Source organism: Canis lupus, chromosome 5 (assembly GCF_011100685.1).
Source record: "Canis lupus familiaris isolate Mischka breed German Shepherd chromosome 5, alternate assembly UU_Cfam_GSD_1.0, whole genome shotgun sequence".
Lineage (NCBI taxonomy): Eukaryota > Metazoa > Chordata > Mammalia > Carnivora > Canidae > Canis > Canis lupus.
In genome coordinates, this window is record NC_049226.1 from 54,118,436 (window position 1) to 54,133,496 (window position 15,061).

The 15,061-nt window shown below is 43.9% G+C and overlaps 1 long non-coding RNA gene across 1 annotated transcript in view; it reads left to right on the forward strand.

Moving 5' to 3' along the window:
• The window catches only part of LOC111095950, a 60,416-nt gene that overhangs the window by 14,176 nt on the left and 31,179 nt on the right, over window positions 1-15,061 (forward strand). Inside the window, exon 2 of the long non-coding RNA XR_005359747.1 lies at window positions 10,059-10,135. This is a non-coding gene — a long non-coding RNA (uncharacterized LOC111095950). The remainder of the gene's footprint in view (window positions 1-10,058; window positions 10,136-15,061) is intronic.

Consider the following 15,061-nt stretch of genomic DNA (forward strand, 5'->3'; position numbering starts at 1 on the left):
GGCAGGAAGATTGTGGTTGTCGATTTCCTAGAGCAGCGGCCAGCCTCTTGCTGTCCCCTTCCCCCTGCCCTCCCTCTCCCCCCTCCCCTTTGCTCTCCTCTTCTTTCCTTCACAGGCCCTATTCTCCAGTCTCTCTTCTTCCCTTCTTTGCTTTCTTTTTTTCTTCCTTCTCCCAAGAGCCCCTGAGGCAGCTCAGTAGAAAGCCGTTGGAAACACTGGGGTCACTTGCTAAGGGCCTCCCTGGCACCAATAACATATAAAAGCCATTCTTCTCCATTTTTGTCTTAGGTCACACATTTTGAGTGGGAGTTTATAAGACAGGCTGATAAATGCCCAGCTTTCAAGCCAGGGAATGGAAATCCCTAGCCCAGCCTGCCTGGAATATTAGTAGATTAAAAAGCTGGTCAGAAATAGGAATATCTACATGCAGCAGAACAGACCAGAAAATTAGACAACTCTGCAACATTCCTAGATTTTTCATATTGGGGAAAATGATTTTTCTGTTGGTCCTCAGTTTCTAATAAGTCTAAAGGGGTTAAGAATCCTTGGCTCTCTCCCTTCTAGGAAGGATTGAAGCTTACATAGGATCACAGATAGGATAGGAAAATCCTTTGCGGATGTGATGCTGTAGTAACATTAGGGGCTCCCTATGAGCCATGGTTATTGTAAGAATGAACCAGGACTATGTATATAAACTCCTTCACATGCTGTCAGGCACAAATAAACATTAGCTACAATCGTCACTTGTCACTGGCTAGGTCCCCCAAGTGGCAGGCTGAGCTGGAGATGTGCATGCAGAGATTTTATCAGGGAATGTTCTCAGGACTCCCCACGTCCTGAAACAGAAGGGATGGTGGAAGGGCCAGGCAGAGGAAGATGTGGGTTATGGTGCAACCTCAACAGAGGTCTCAGCCAACATTACAGAAAGTTCTAAAGTGGGAAGGGCCTCTCTGTTATCCCTAATTAGGGGAAGGGAGCCAGGCATTTATATTCACCCCCAGAATTCAGTCGTTGGATGTAAGCTGCCCTACGAAGACCGTGTGATCTCAGGAAAGACAGCTCTTTTCAGCTGATGCAATCCTCAAAGGGGACTAAGAATGGAGGGCTGTCTGCTGGCAGCCCTCCCAGCAGCTGGAGGAATAATTCCTTAAGTGCAGAGGCAAGGTCTGGGTCATGCATCCCAGCATCTCCTACATCATAATTATTATTACATAAATACAGGGATTTATTTTGTTTCTTCATGTGGCTGAAAAAATTCTGATATTGGCTAAAGAGTCTGTAATTAGAAATGGGGGGAAAATATCTACCTAACCAGCCAGTAAGTAACCACGATCAGCAGCTGCTCAAAGGAACACGTCAGACTGACCCATCCGATGGGCCCACAAGGAAGAAGTGTGATTTACAAGACCACTTAGTGACCTATTGATCTTCCAGCCTTGCACATTCTCTCACCCCCTACTGGCCAATTCTGTGTACTGTCTCGATAGTTCTTTCTTACTGCCCTCTGATAGTAGTAGCACCCTATTGCTTAAACAAAACCAAGGGCTTCCATCCCCTATGGAAATAGTCAGGACTCCTCTTCACAACTACTCTGTCCTTCCCTCCACCTCGTGACCCCAGGAGCATCCTACATTCCAGGTGCAGCACTATGTCCACACCTGGAATTCTCTCTCCATGTCTTCCTCATGGTAGATTCCTACGTATTCTTTGAAGCCTGGCCCAAATGCCCCCCACTGTGTGTGTTGCACGCACCTCTAGGGTAACACAGCCAGTCAGCCCCGGTGTGAATCTAGTCTACCCTTTCCAGATTTGAAGCTGTTCTGCAAAGTCTCCGAAAGACTCTGAGGCTGTTTCCTTATCTGTAGGATCAGAATAATTATAAGGGATTATCCCTCACTTCAAAGGATTGTTGTGAAGATGAAATCAGGTGAGAGGTGTAAAACTCCATGGCCGAGCGCCGGAGTCTCAGTTTGGGGGTTCATGGAGAGCAGTGTCTATTTCTGTGTTCTCTGGGCACAGATCTGGCATAGCAGAGGTGTCTCCCATACTGGGCTCTTAAGTTCCCTGAGGGGCAGGTCTGAATCTCCTTGTTCAAGATTGCATTCCTAATGCACAGCTCCATGCCTCAGTAATTTCTAATAAATTAAAAATAAATATTCTGAAGATGTTGAAATCAATAGACTTGAACAGGATTCCTTAAGGTTTTCTAATGCAGACGGCATCCATGTCCTTTTTAGAGAAAAGCAAAATGAAATAACATGATGACCAGCCCTGGAGCATCAGCAGATGGGAGGAGGAAGGACTGGCCTGCCATGATGAACACCCCATCTTTCTTCTCCTTTCAAGGCAGCTGCACTCCACAGTGATTCAGCCATGCCGGACAAGCTCAGACTAAACACATATATATCACTGTCTCCATGTGTTCCAATGTGTCCACGTCAAACTTGGGAGAAGGTTCCTGAGGACAGTAAATGGGACTGAGACCATCTCGAAGTAATTTTGAACCTGTGGACCTGTCATCCTCCTGCCACTCTTTCTGGAGCAGCCTTGGGACAAGTCCACAGGGCAACGATGCTATGTTTCCATCAGACCACTCCACTCACCCTTCATGAGCTAGACACAGGCCAGCTCACTAGATCCTCCTCCTATGAAAAGAGCAAATTATATGGCTGACAGGAATTCCACTGAGAAGAGTTGGTCCGCTCTTGGCTTCTTTAGTTCTTCATAAGGAACATTTATGATATAATGACAGGAGGAACTCACATTCAGTAATCTGGTGGGTACAAAACCCTCATAAACAACTAAAAAGACCAAGGATATCAAAGATGGTATTCTTCTCTTTCACGCGATATTGAGCAAATATTTATTAAATGTCCACCATGTGCCAGACATTATTACTCTGTGCACTGGAGGTCCAAGGAAATGAGACACCAACTGCGCCCACATGATGCTCACAGCTAACCAGGTGGCAGTGTGATAAGCACTGTGGTCAGCCACGTACACTTGTGGGTCAGAGCCGTACTACAGACTTGGAAAGCTCCCAAGAGCATTAATTAAGCTGAGTCCTAAGGGATCATCTCAGAGTTATGGGAAAACAGGCAGAAGGTAGAGCAGGAAAGAGTGTTTCTATCAGAGGAGATGGTGTGTGAGAAAGCACAGAGGTAAGCAGAGCATTGCTCATTAGAAAGGACACATCCAGTCACTGTGGGTGGAGCACTGCATCTGCAGATGGAGGCAGAAAGCTTAAGATGGAGGGACGTAGAAGCCCTGTTAGGACATCCAGATCTTAGGAGCACAAAAGAGCCCATAAAGCTCTTGAAGCAAGACCCTAAAATTTAAACCAAAAGTCTACTGTGAAGGACATACCTGCCACCTTCATTTGATGGCAGTCTCCTCATTTCCATGTCCTGTGCTGGCCCTGCACACACCCTAAATTATCAACCAAACATAAGAAAACTTAAAGCTTGCTTTCAGAACTTGCCCAAGCCTGAGGAAGTAGGAGAGATAAATATAGCAATGGACTAGTGTGGTTAATTTTATGTGGCAGTGGGCTGGGCTAGGCTGCACAATTGTTTGGTCAGATACTAATGTAGATGTTGCAACGAAGGTCTTCTGTGGATATGATTAACAATTATAGCCACTTGATTTTGAGTAAAGCAGATTAGCCTCCATAATGTGAGTGGGCCTCATCCAATCAGTTAAGGCCTTCACTGCAAAAATTGAATTTCCCTGAGAAGAGGGAATTCTGCATCAAGACTATAATACGGAAACCCTGCCTGAGTTTCCAATCCGTTGCCCTGTGCTAAGGGTTTGAGACTCAAGACTGCATTATCAGCGCTTACCTGCATCTCCTGCCTGCCAGCCTGCCCTGCAGACTTCTGACTTGCCAGCTTCCATAATTGCATGAGCCAATTCCTTAAAAGTAATCCCTCAGGTAGAGATAGATGACAGAGATGATAGGGAAGAATGCATGTGCACATGCCTGCACACTTGTACTATTGGTTCTCTGTCTCGGAGAGAAACCTGACTGATAGAACCAGGATTCAGAAAACACTCCAAATGGCGCTCTCTCCTTGAGCTTCTCTGAGTCCCTTGTGTCCTCAGCACAATGGGTACTAACCACCCCTTCCCAGGATGACTTTGAGGATTAACTGGATATGTAAAGCCACTCTGCATGGTGGCTAGCTCATAGTAGGTGCTTCAGATTGCTTCCTTTTCCCTTTCCTTGATTGATAGGACCAATCCATGCCCAACGAAAGGGCATTCTTTCTGCTGACACAGGCTGCTCTGGATGAAACCTGATCTAGAATGGGAAGTGCTAAACAAATAGAAAAGAATTTACTCTCAGTAGTATTGCCACTGTGATGGATGGCTGCTCCAAAGGCTATTTCTCAAGAGTCCACAGTAGAGAAAAATGTTCCGGCTTGATTTTCTATGTGTGTGGAAAATAAATTGTATGACAAGGGTGGCGACATTTGGACGGGGAGAGGGCTTAGCCGAGGAATTAAACATGTCAGGAGGCTCAGAATGAAAACAACACAGAAATGGAAGGTGAAAGGGGCATATTTGGAGAGCTTGACAAGTGGCACAATGAGAGGAAAGGTGGCATCTGGAATGGGATGTCGGCCATTCCCTGCCACTACAGCCACAGTAAGCCCTCAATAACTCAGCAAGGTGAAAAGGAAAAAAATATGAGCTCAGGTTCTAATACTCTGTTATCACAACTGGCTTAAATTATATTTCCTTGCTTAATTGACCACATAGCAAACAGAGCAAAAGCAGGCAGGCTGCTGCTTTTTTTTTTTTATTTTATTTTTTTTTTTTTATGAAATCTTTACCTATTTAATCTCTCAAGCTCCTGTCAGCAAAACTTCCAATGTTAGATCTATCCGAGACCCAGAGAGAGGAAGTGTCTGGAATAATGTCACCCAGAACAGAAGTGGAAAACCCAAGTCTTAACCCCAGGTCTATCTGAGCTCCCAACCCCAGGGCTTCCATCTAGGCAGGGATGGTAAAGGGGTTGCCCTCAGTGCATGGGCTCTGATTGATTGACAGCACTTGGCTGAGGGGCATGAGAGCAAATGCAGGTTTGACATGAAAGAGGGTCATAATTGATTAGTGACATCTGTCATGGGAGACAAACGTTCTGCAGAGAAGCCAAATATTTGTCATTCCTTACCTGTCCAACTTTTCCCCCTTTTGCCCTGCATTATATAGGTCAGCAAAATATAGCCAAATGAGGCCCACAGCCTATATTTATAAAGTTTTATTGGAACACAGCTCTACTCACTCATTCACATATTACCTATGTCTACTCTTGCTGTACAACCACGGGAAGGAGATTTCGTGACAGAAACCAAGTGGTTCCCAAAGCCTAAAATATATATAAACTGTCCACTTACAGAAAAAGTTTGCCAACCTTTGCTCTAGGGTACACTGGGAACTGGGCTGACCTGATTCCAGAATTCCAGTCAGATAATGAGGTCATTCATTCATGATTCATCACATATTTACTGGATGTCTAATGTGTTCCAGATACTCTCTATGTATACTAGTAGTATATACAGCATAGTAATATGTATTAGGAAGGGAAACAGCCTGATGACATGGAGATATGCATCTGGATGTACATGTCATCCTCAGGCTATTTCCCTTCTTAGGCACAGAATGGCTGCCAGGGACAACCTGGTCTGTATGCTTCATCGCTCACATTCAGCAGAGAAGGCGAAGAATCTACCCAGGGATGTGCCATGTCCAGACTAGCTCTATTAGGATCAATCTCTAAAACGGAGACAGTAGCCACTTTCCCTGAGCCATGTGGGGGAGAGAGAAATACGTGCGTAAAATCAAGCTTCAGATAAGGAGGAAAGCAACACAGATGGTTGGACAACCATCAGGGTCCCCTACAGTGGCACTTGTGCAGGAGAAGGGTGGCAGTGACTTCTTAGGGGAGACCAGGACAGAAGACACTGGACAGATTGGAGCAAATATAGAAGTAGAGGGACGTGGTACATGGAGTGTGACAATGGAGGGCAGAGAGAAGGCTCACTCCCTCAAGTTCCTGGCATGTGCAATGAATCAATGATTTTTACCAATAAGGTGCAAGCATGGAAGAGTCAGGGAACTCTGTTCTCAATCCTGCCTGCTTCTTAGAATCACTGGAAAGCTTTTTAGAATATAATTATGTGTGGGTTCTTTTCCAGACCAATTAAATCAAAAGCTCTAGAAAGAAGCCTGGACAATGGTGTTTTTGAAAAGTGTCCCAGCGGATTTGAATGTATAGCCTGTTGAGAACCAGGGTTCTAAACCATTTCAAGTAGGAGTAAAGCCAAGAGATTATTTAACCAAACTCCTTATTTTATGAGTAACAAAACCCTGAGTTTTGTCCAGTGTCACAAGCTTTACCCCATTTCCTTTCATTTAAGTGAGCTATGTTTGGGTGCCCATAGTGTGTTGAGAACTGGGCTATGTAATGAGAAACCAAGGTTAGTGGAGGGCCTCACCATGGTGTAGTAGGAAGAGTGTAGATTCTGGAATCACACCAACTGGGGCTCAGTTCCTGGCTCTGCCACCATGAGGTCTTGGATCAATCATTTGAACAATGAGTGTCTTTCTAAATTCTGAGGAGTGAGAGTATCTTGTGGAGGGGTGGAAGAGGTTAGCTGAGAGAATGAATGTACACACTGCCCACAGAGAACCCGAGAGTCAATTGGAGATTATTAGCACCTTTCCAAACAGGTTGGGGATGATTTCAAGCAAGTTGGGGACTGGCTGGGCAATAATTCTGTAACTGAACTGGATATCCCTGCTATACATGATCGCTGTTGGCCAGGATCACATGAATGCACAGGCTGATGGGCCATTAGGATTTCAGTTCAGGTTTTTGTAAGAAAATGACATCCCTTGCCGAGATGACTGATGCCAGAAGAGAGCCCAATCTAAATTTAGAGGGTTTCATAGTTCTCTCAAAAGTCCAGAAATGTGATTTGTCTTCATGCTCAGAGCTTCCAAGATCATATGTAGTAGCCAAGCTGACCATGGTTTCCCCACTTGCTCCATTTTGAACAGTGAATCACTGTATCTATATTGTCAGTTTGGGAACTGAAAGATTGATTCACCAGAGCCATCCAGCTTTCCATGGTAATCAGCTGTCATTAAGAGAGAACATGAGTCATTAGGAATTTGCACATGTGCCTCTGTGTGTGTGTGTGTGTGTGTGTGTGTGTGTGTACGCGCACGCGCGCCAGGGATTTACTCGTTCCTTCTACATGAATCACCAAAGGCACAAAATCATGACCAGCCTGGAGTGATGGTGCCAAATGAGCATGACCCTGGGGACCCCAGGCCGGACTCAAGACCATCAACAATCTGCAAATAAGTGCACATCTCGCTTGCCTCATGACTTTCCCCATGGGATACCTTGCCTGAAGTTTCCAGGTCAGGAAAAATAATCTCCATCCACAGGGAGAAGATTCAAGGTCCAGGAAAAAAAAAAAAGGTCAGACTAAAAACATGAAAACAGAAATGCTTTTCAAAAATAATACCTGGATTGAAGGTGACACTTGTCTGGAAGGGGGATAGGACAAATAGATATGGAGTGCTTCCCATGTGTCAGGCACTGAGATTGTAAACATAAAACATCAGAGTAAATTAATTCTGCATGCTTATTTCTTCATCTCAATACTGTTTTGAATATGTGTGTCCTAAGTTTTGAGTTATAAAAATATTTAATAATAACAGGAAACACTTATAAATCATTGAGCTAGACACAAAATTAAATCCGTGATATATACACTACCCTGCTGAAGAGAATAATGCCCATTTAAAGGAGATAGAGCCTAGAGCCATGGCACAAACCAGGAAACCAAGGCCTCCAACTGAGGCTCATCTGCAAGATTTCACACAGAAAGAGCAATCAGTACCATAAACCCTGGCTGCTTAATGCCAAATCTCCCTGCCCCCACCTTCCCCAAATAAATGGGGACACTAGTATGGTATGGCACTTTAATTTTTCTAAATCATAAAGGGGCAATGCACAGTCTTGAACCTGGTGTTTCCTGGCTCCTGGTCCACTACTATTTTAAACTTCTGCCTTAATATGTCCCATAAAGTCTAAAGCAGGTCAGACACCCTGAGGCTTCAGGGTGTTTGCACATCTTCTTTGGTGAGGAGCAACCCATAGAATGGTGAAGGCCAGTAGTCCAGACCAGAGGTCCTGGAGTAATAAGAGATACTCAATATCTGGTAGCCATGTCCCGGATACTCTAGCACATATCATTAGTCATTAACACAAGTCTATGAATTAAGTAGAATTATCTCTGCTTTATAGGAAGCAGAAACCTACAAAATGAAATTACTTGTCTGAAGTTGCTTGGCTGGCATATGAAAGAGTTTATATTAGGATAATAATTTTCTTTCCTGCTATCCTGAAATTCCTTGAGGTCAAAAGCACGTGTTGATAGTTTTGGTAACTTATCACAGTGCCTGGAACAGAGCAGAGCCTCAATAATTGAAAATGTATGTTCTTCTTTGACACTAATATTTAAGAATGTGCCTGGCATTGTGCTAAATGCTTTATAACATATTTTTTTCGGTGTTCAACATGAGCCTCTGAGATAGATTTTGGATATCCCTTTAGGCTGGGGAAATATTCTAAGTGAGACTAAGGCTAATGATGAGCACACAGCAGATACAGAATTTAAATTGAGGTTTGTGCAAGCCCCGTGTCCTCCAAATTTATGCTTCTCTGCTTTTTTGGAAGAAGAATGTTACAACCAATAGTCTGATGCTGGAACTGCCTCGCCTCCACGTCTTTCATGCCCTCAACAATTGGCTTCCGACAGCACTGCTGTGCCTTGCAAAGAAAGAACCTGTAGACTCACGGGCAGAAAATGGATTTGCCAACATTTTCCAGGCCGTTTTGGAGTTTCTAGAGTCTGAAGTCAGAATTATTGGAGCTTGGTGTTCCTTACACACTATTTTTATACCTGGAATGTGTTGGGAGCCAGCTGGCTGCTGCCATAGCTCAGATATCACCTGGTGCTTTTTTCTGAACAGGGTGAATAAATCCCACGAACAGCTAAGCCAGACTGTGTCTGTCTGGGTCTGTATCTGATAAGAAGCTCTCAACAACAAGTGAGCTGTATTCCACTTTCTGGGGAGCTGGCTATGTAAAAGGCAGTGGACAAGTGGATAAGAATCACTGGATTTCAAAACGGGAAGGCCCATCCAACCCCATTGCTTTAAGGTAGAAAAATGGAGACCCAGAGCCTTAGGCTGGTATATTGGGTTGCAAAACATGGAAATCAACTCAATGGAGAGTGGCATATCATAATTACGGAGGGCTATTTCATTGAACCCACTTGTAAGACAGACAAACCAGATCGCAAGAATTGGAAAGTCCTCCCTCTTGTGGCAGAGAGATACAGGACACAGATCTCTCCCACCTCCTTCTTTAAAAAAAAAAAAAAAAAAAAAAAAAAAGCCCCAAGGCTGAGGAGAATGTTGCCAGCAGGCAGCTTCCAACTTTCCATTCCTCAGGAGTCTGCCTTAGCTATAGAGGCCAGCCTCCAGCAATGCCCTTACTGGAGTGGCCCACATCCTGTGACTAAGCTGGCCAGTGTCAAAGCCCAGCCATTCAGACTAACAAGGGACATCCTGACAGGCAAAATTTATTCCAAAATACCCACTGTGTTGGCTAATGCTTTGTTGGACCTCTATCACAGGTCAACTTCTTCCTCTTCCTCACATAGCTTCCTCTCACTTCCTTTCACAGATGTTCACTCCTAAATACCTTGTACCCCAAACTCTAAGGATCTCTCTTGGAGAACCCAACCTGCAATACTCTGACTCTCTCTGGTCAAATGATATTTTCTTCCTGCAGTCCCTGGTTTATCTGCTCTATTTGACAGCTCTTTTCCCTATAAACTATCTTTGACTTTTCTTCTTGCACATAACCCATCGTGGCTGCACCCCAAATGATTTGTCTCAGCACCAGTGGTACACCATATTTTCCAAACTAACTGCCACAATAGTTTCAGTCCTACATGTCCTTCCAGAAACTGCCACTCCCCATCAAGAGGCAGAGTCTGTTTCTCCTTCTGATGAAGCTGGGCAGGACTTTGTGACCACGTTGGTAAGTAGAATGCATGTCATGAATAACATCATGTGACCTCTAAGATTAAATCATAAAAGACAATATGGCTTCCACCAGGCTTTCTCTTGGGAGACACTTTTTTTTTTTATTTTTTTAAAGATTTTATTTATTAATGAGAGATCCACAGAGAGAGGGAGAGAGGCACAGGCATAGGGAGAAGCAGGCTCCATTCAGGGAGCCTGATGTGGGACTTGATCCCGGGTCTCCAGGATCTGGCCCTGGGCTGAAGGCAGCGCTAAACTGCTGAGCCACCAGGCTGCCCTCTCTTGGGGGACACTTAATATTGGAACCTAGTCACCATGCTCTGAAGGGAGCCCCAACTAGCCCATGTGGTGGGAAAACGTGAAAAGAAACCAAGGCCTCCAGCTGACATCTAGGATCAATAGCCAGACATGTGAACGAATGAAACTTGAGATGATTCCAGCCCCCTACCTTTGAATCTTCTAAGACCCCATACATGGTGGCACAGTTCTTCCCACTGTGCCCTGTGTGAATTCCAGATCATCAGAATCTATGAGTATCATAAATGGTTGTGGTATACCACTGAAGTGATTTGTTTCACAGCCTGGTAATTGAAACAGTCCCAAAGTTCACAGGTGTCTTTGACTCCTTTTCCATAGCCAACTGACTCCATCTCAAAGCCCCAATTCCAAATTCCTTGGAAGAGACAAATCAATTGGACCAGGGTGGACACATGACTCAGACCAATCAGCTGTGGTCCTGTGACCAAAAAGCAAGTCTTCACATTTAAAATCCTTTATTGATAAATAATCACATGTCTGTGTGTGTTATATGTTGGATGAGCTATACTGTGTTCACAGTGGGGAGACAGACATGGCCCAGCTAGCATGAAGTGTATTTGTAGAGAAATCAGATAACAAACAAGGAAAATAAATCACTTTTTTCTAAGGCAGCTTAGAATCTCAGATCTCCGATCTCAGTTATGGAGACTAAGGGAACTAATTTTTTGGAGAGTCAAGAGTGTGGTCAAGAGTACTATTTTTGCTTTATCCAGATTCAGCAAGCATTTGAGTGTCTACTCTGAGTCTCAGGCTATGCTAGAGGATATTTATGTACAGATGATCCTATATGATGAATATTTGAATCTTCCACTAGGCCTTGAGCATCTTAGGTCCAAAGACATGACAAAATTGTTTGAGCCTGAGCTCAGACCTGGACCACTATCCACCCTTCTGATGGTCTCCCCCCTGACACCAGGCTGCCTTAACCCGCATCTGTCAACATAGCTCAAGGTAAAAAGAGTCCTGCCAGAGACCGAATGATATAAAGTGCATGGGCTCTAGAGACAACCTGCCTAAGTTCTAACCTTAGCTCTACCATCACAGCCAGTAAGGAGACAATACAGGGCATGGTTAGCCTTTCTGAGCTTCAATCTCCTGGTCTGTAAAATTGGATATTAATAGTGCTGACCCTGTGGAGAGGAAGAGCTAAACCACGCAATGAGCTTAGAGTACTCTGACACATGTAAGTGCTCAATATATGTTAGCTCTTCCGATCCAGTTCGAGAGGCTGGAGGAAGCTTCCCAGAGAAGGGCCCTTTGAGTGTGCAGATTTTGAACACCTAAAGTTAGGAAAAGAGATTTCCTGATGGAATTAGCAGTGGGAGCAAAACTAGGGAAATTATGGGACACTTAAGCAATCCTATTTCATGGAGCTTGAAGGAAATTTGTCGACTTGTTTATCTTCTGCCTCTCCCATTAGTACATTAGCCTCCCATGAGATAAAGGGCTTCGTCCCACCTAAAGTGTAGTGCCCAGTACACAGCAGGTGTGCAATAAAATTTTACTGACAAGATTAACGAGGTATGCACTGTGTGGTTTTGGGCAAGCTGGCTCTCCTCTCTGAGACTTAGCTCCCTGCCTTCCCAGAAAGGGATAGGACACAATTTTCATGGGCTGTTGAGAGACTTAAATGGATAATCATTGCAAATCCTGGCCTCTAGTAGATATTCAACACAGCTAATTCCCTTTCCTTGGAGTCAGGTATCCAGCACAATGTGAAGTGGAGTAGGATCAACAATAAGAAATGTAAAGAGGGAAGTGAAGAGAGGAATTGGGGCATGCTAGGAAAAATAGGGATGTCTTCCTAGAGGAAGCAGAATTAAAACTGAGCCTTGGAGGAGGGAAGCTGAGCTGTGTTTGCACCATAACTTCCAAGACGGACTCCAAGTTCATAGGGAGCTAGGGACAATGGGCATCTACACATGTGCTGCACTGGGCTCCACAGGAAACAGAACCTTCAGGGCAAAGACTCTGCCAGTGAGATGTGCTCTTCCCTCAAACTTTTCAAGTTGTTAGCTCTTGGCACCAGAAAATGACACACCTCTTAGTTATAAGACACCAGCTTGTTATGTGATCTGAGCAAGTCACTAAACAAGCTGGATTTAGGTTACATCTGTAAGATAGGATCGATGAGCACCATGGACCCCCCCCAGCTCTGACACTCTCAAGTCCCTAGACAGACATCAGGCAGTCATCTCATAAACACATCAACAAATGCAGTTATGCAATCGTTTGCACGTAGTGTTCTTTTGTATTAAAATTTCAAAACAATTTCCAATGAAAGACCTAAAGTAGTTTGATGGGAGACCTGTTTTGAGGGTCAAGTAATACAGAACTAATATAGCAGCAGTGGGAGTCAACTGGCCCTTGGCTATACAAATTCTCTCCTCTTCTCTGGGCCTTGAGCTTTCCCTCTATATAAAGAGGGAGCTGGGTGAAAGGTTGGAAGGTATCTCTGGGCCTTTCAGATCACCAAATTTTTATGATTCTCCTGGGATGAGATCCTTCAGAAATAGTTGCCAGGAATGCTGATGGGTCCCTGAAAGCCTGTTCATTTGGACAACCTGCAGAACTGTGGAATCTGAGTCTGTTTGTGGTCACATCAGGATGGCCTCACCAATGATCTCATTCTCTGGCACATCTTCTGTTATGACAAAGGCCTTGGTGCATCCAAAAGACCTGCCCTGGGTCTAGGGTGTAGCTGTAGCGCATCTCAGCTAACAGAATTGCCTAAACCCCAGGAATTATTTCGCTACGAGGACAGCCTGTGCCAGGAATAAGGGTGGATGGATAATAATAACTCATAAAATCTGCCAAGGGCAGCAAGAGGGTTGCAAAGATTCCTAATTCTAGAGTCAGGAAACCTGGGGTCACACCCAGAGCTCTGTCCCAGCCAGCTATTTGTCCTTGGTTAGGTGCTTACCCTTTCTGAGTACCCCTTTCCACATTTCAGAGTGGGGATGGTATCTTACACACCTCACAGTAAGCTTGTGATGATCCGGTGAGATTACAGATGCATATCCTTGGAATACTATCGGCCCACAAAGTTGAGACAACGTTGTCTCTGATAGTTGCATACACAGAGTGCTTGACAATTTATGGAGCACGTTATTCTTAATGCACGTTCACACCAATTATCTCACATGCTCCTCAACTGCCCTATAAGGAGATTGAGCAAGCCTTATCCCCTCACTGCTTATCAGCTCTGCTCTTGGGGCACTTACTTAGAACATTAAACCTTCAACTTCGTATTTTACTTATTTATGCACATATCTAATCTCCCTATCTTAAACAGAAGCCAGAGCAGGCACGGGGTCTCATGGACCTTGCTCCACCCAACCCCCATCCATACACTACTGTCCTATACATGCTCCATCCTTAGGAATGGAAGTAAGGAAAAGGATGGGAGAGAACAAAGAGATGTGGGGAAGTATGTTATTGGTCCTTGTCTTAATTGGAATGGTATAAGGTAAACTGTCTACTGTAATAGCTACTAGCCACATCAGATTATTTAAATTTAATTAAAATTATATAAAACTTAAAACTCAATTTCTGGGTTATACTGGCCTCATTTCAAGTGCTTGATAGCCATAGGTGACTACTGCATTGCTCAACATTTCCATCATCATAGAATACTCTATTGGACAATGCTTATATAGAGGAGGGAGCATGAGCTCTGTGTCAGAACCGATTCCAATCCCTCTTCTGGTTCATGCAAACCAGCTCATCACTCTAAGCCTCAGTACCCATATCTGTAAAATCAGGATTAATAATTATATCAATATCCCTTTCACAGGATTGTTGAAAAGTAAGAAAATTAGTTGTTGTTAAGATTTTGTGAGAGTGTGTGGACAAGCAAGAGGTAAGGGACAGAGAGAGAAGCAGACATCCTCCCCCTGACCACCACTGCTAAGCAGGGAGCCATAATGTGGGCTTAATCCCAGGACCCCGAGATCATGACCTGAGCCGAAGACAGACACATAAGCAACTGAACCACTCAGGTGCCCCCAAACGAATTCTGTTTTAAACCTAAATGTGAGCAGTCCCTTTGTTCCGATGCCTCCACATGATGGTTAAGATAATGGGTAGATCCAGAAACTAGTATTTACACCATGGGAAGTATCAGGGCTGAGTGGAAGGAACACAGGCAGAGGGGCAGACAGACTGAAGTCTGAATCTTAGTTCTACTTGCCAGCTATGTGATTTGAAGATGATCATTCAACCTCTCCAGGTCTCATTGTCTTTTCAGGTGGAAAAAAATCATTATCTTCAGTTACTTCAACATCTCTACAAGTTAAATACATAAATACATCAGTTCTGGGCAATAGTACATGTTCAATGATGGGAAAATTACATATCACCACATTATTTTGTGGTGAAAATTATATCACCACAAAAAGCACATAGCTGAAATTATTAGTATCTAATTGCTTTAAGTATGGTCACTGTCTTTATCATTATTTTACCTACTACTAACTAGTTAGCTAAAGGTATATACCTTAAGCATAGTAGGGGGTCAAGAGGTGCTGAGAAATTGAAATAAAGTTCTCTCCACAAAGCAGCCAGAAAAGTACCAGAAAGTAATTTTTTGTTATGAAAGGCT